General features: G+C 38.1%; 1 pseudogene; it reads left to right on the top strand.

The window, feature by feature from the left end:
- Positions 1–950: 950 nt before the first annotated feature.
- LOC102839947 overlaps positions 951–3,193 on the top strand; it is a 14,531-nt pseudogene continuing 12,288 nt past the window's right edge.

Raw genomic sequence — 3,193 nt, 5'->3', positions numbered from 1 at the left:
GACAAGCAGACTGGAACAGCTACAATGACAGAAGATACATCTTCATGATGAACCTGACTTATACTCAGAGCGGTAGTTACTCTAAATACCAACAGAGAGGGAAAGCGTCTTCAAATCAAGTATCAATGCTATTTGCTCTGTACACAGGGTAGATAGAGACTGGCAACTTAGACATTGGCTACTTAAAATGAGGGGGCATTAAAGGCACGAAGTGACTGGCTTACAAGGTTTCAAGAGGGAGTTTAGTTTAAGAGTATGGGAGGAAAGTAAGAGTCCCCACTGAATAGTTGTCATCTTATCTAGAAGGGTCTGGTGAAAAGAGATGGGGATAAGATTCATAAGATTCAATAGTGAATAACTGTTATCATGACTAATTGCGACTGTAACAATTGTAAAGGTGGAAGTTTTATAACAAAAAAAGGGGAGTGATTAATCTTACAATCCAGAAACAGAGGACCCTAGGACCATCAAGAGAGGAACGCACAAATAGAATGCGGGACCTTATCCAGAGAAGCAGCAGCGCCAGAGATGGAGGCAGAGACGGAGGCATGGAGAAAGGTAGTGGCTGAAGACTCTAGATTCATGGACTAAAAAGAGAAGGACTAAGAGCTGGTGGACAAGAGGCAGACTTGCAGAATGTGCCTTTTGGAGATGTAAATTATTATATATGCCTGAGTGGTTTTTTTTGTTTTGTTTTGTTTTTAAAAGCTAAAGTGGATAGAGAGAAATACTGTTAACTGTTGGTGCATGGAGCAGATTATAATCAATGTAATGAAACAAGGTATATGATGTGTTGAATGTAAAACTGATGATATGCTCTGTAAACTTTCACTCAATCCACAGTAAAAATCTTTAATAATAATAATTAAAAAACAAAATAACAATACAGGGTCACTGTGAGTTGGGACCAACTCGATGACACTTAACAATAGCAACATAGATATGAGAACATGGACTCAGGTAAGAAAAACATGATGATTAAATTCACTAAGTCGTAGTCTTCTCACACATAAAGTGAGTATTACAATAGAAAATGGAAAGGAAGACAGGTGTCATTGAGTCATCATTGTTTTTTGGCCCTGTCATCTTCTTGAATGCCAAAATGTTTGATTCCAACATTGGAGCTATTATGTTAATCCATCTCACCAAGCACCTCCTAACTGTTAGAAAAGGACTCAATGAAATCATGGAGTAATTCTCTAGCAATTGATCCTTTCTAATAATATGTCCCTGGCCTAGTTTTGACTGATGATATGGAGCTTTTCCATTGTCTCTTTCCACAGAGGCAGTTAATTTGATTTCTATGTGTTTCATCTGGCAAGGTCCATGTATATAGTCATCTCTTATGCTGTCTAAAAAAGGTATTTGAAATTAACAAGTTATTGGTTTTGCAAAATTCTATCATGTGATTTCTAGCATCTTTTCTATCACCAAGGCCATATTTTCCAATTACTGATCCTTCCTCTTTTCTTCTAACCTTTGCATTCCAATCACCAGTAATGGTCCATACATCTTGATTGCAAATTTGATCAATTTAAGATTGAAGTAGATGATAGAATTCTTCTATTTCATCCTCACTGACTTTCATGGTTGGTGCATAAATTTGAATAATAGAGGTATTAACTGGTATTCCCTGTAGGCACATGGATATTATTCTATCATAGACAGTGTTGTATATTATGACCAATCTGGATATGTTCTTTTTTGACAATGAATACAACTAAGGTGCTCCTGACCCAAGCCATGGTATTTTCAATAACTTCATATTCATACAAAAGTTGGACAGTGAATAAGGAAGACCATAGAAGAATTGTTTTGAGTTACAGTGTTGGAGGAGAATATTGAAAGTGTCATGGGCTGCCAAAAGAACAAACAGATCTATATCAGAAGAAGTACAGCCAGAGTGCTCGTTGGAGGCCAGGATGGCCAAATTTCGTCTCTCGTGCTTCGGACATATTGTCAGGAGGGACCAGTTGCTGGAGAAGGATATCTTGTTTGGTAAGGTGGAGGGTCAGAGAAAAAAAAGGAAGTCCCCCAGTGAGATGGATTGGCAAAGTTACAGCATCAATGGGCTCAAGCATGGCAATGATAGTGAGGTTGGCCCAGGATTGTGCAGTGTTTCATTCTGCTGTGCATAAGGTTTCTATGAGTCGGTACTGACTTGATAGCACCTAACAACAACAACAATGATATGTCCAAAGCAAGCAGCTAGACACTTTCTGTGATGATCACTAGGTTCTTAATGGATAAATGCGATTGTTTGGTGTTCAACCATTTTAAGAGGTAGCATATGATCAAGAACTGATGGTGCTGAAGAAATCCAAATAGTACAAAAAGTACTAGCAAAATCAAAGCTCCATGAATTGACAGAATACTACTGAAATGTTTCAACAAACTGATGAAACACTGGCAACAATTACTTGACTATGCCAAGAAACCTGGTCAACCAACTAGAAGAGCTCTATATTTATGCCCATTCTCAAAGAATGTGGAAATTATCAAAACAATATTAATTCTACAAGCAAGTTAAATTTTTCTAAAGGTAATTAAAAAATGGTTTCACCATGTCTTACTTATCTTTTGCTGCCGCAACAAAAATATCACAAGTGGAGTGGATGTCAAAAATATCACAAGTAGAATGGATGTCTTTACAAATAGTAATGCTTCCTCTTACAGAGTAAGTTATTTGGGAGGTTAGAAATACAAATCCCCATAACCAACTCTGGGAGAAAGTCCTTGTCTCCTTACAGCTTCTCTAGGCTTAGTATGTGTCTTGGCATAAATCATTCCCTGGATCTGGGAGCTTCATAGAATAGTGGCACCAGGTCCATATAATGCATTCCACCACAGTTCTTCTTGCTTAGTGGTAGCTGGTCCCTCCTTCTCTGCTCAAGTCTCTCTCAGTTTATTTCTCATAAGATGAAAGGCAGGAGCTCTGATATTGTTCTGATTATAAGTTAGGCTACTAACTCAAGGTCAGCAGTTCAAAACTACCAGCTGTTCCACAGGAAAATGATAAGGCTTAATGCTCTCATAAAGATTTACAGCCTCAGAAACCATATATAGGGTAGCTATGCGTCTCAACGTCGCATCAGGTTGGGAGGAAGACTCATTAACAACCTGCGATATGCAGATGATACAACCTTGCTTGCTGAAAGTGAAGAGGACTTGAAACATTTACTTATGAAGATCA

This window comes from Chrysochloris asiatica, unplaced genomic scaffold, assembly GCF_000296735.1.
Source record: "Chrysochloris asiatica unplaced genomic scaffold, ChrAsi1.0 scaffold00057, whole genome shotgun sequence".
NCBI lineage: Eukaryota > Metazoa > Chordata > Mammalia > Afrosoricida > Chrysochloridae > Chrysochloris > Chrysochloris asiatica.
Note: the sequence above shows the minus strand (reverse complement) of the source record. Positions and strands in the feature narration are given on the sequence as shown.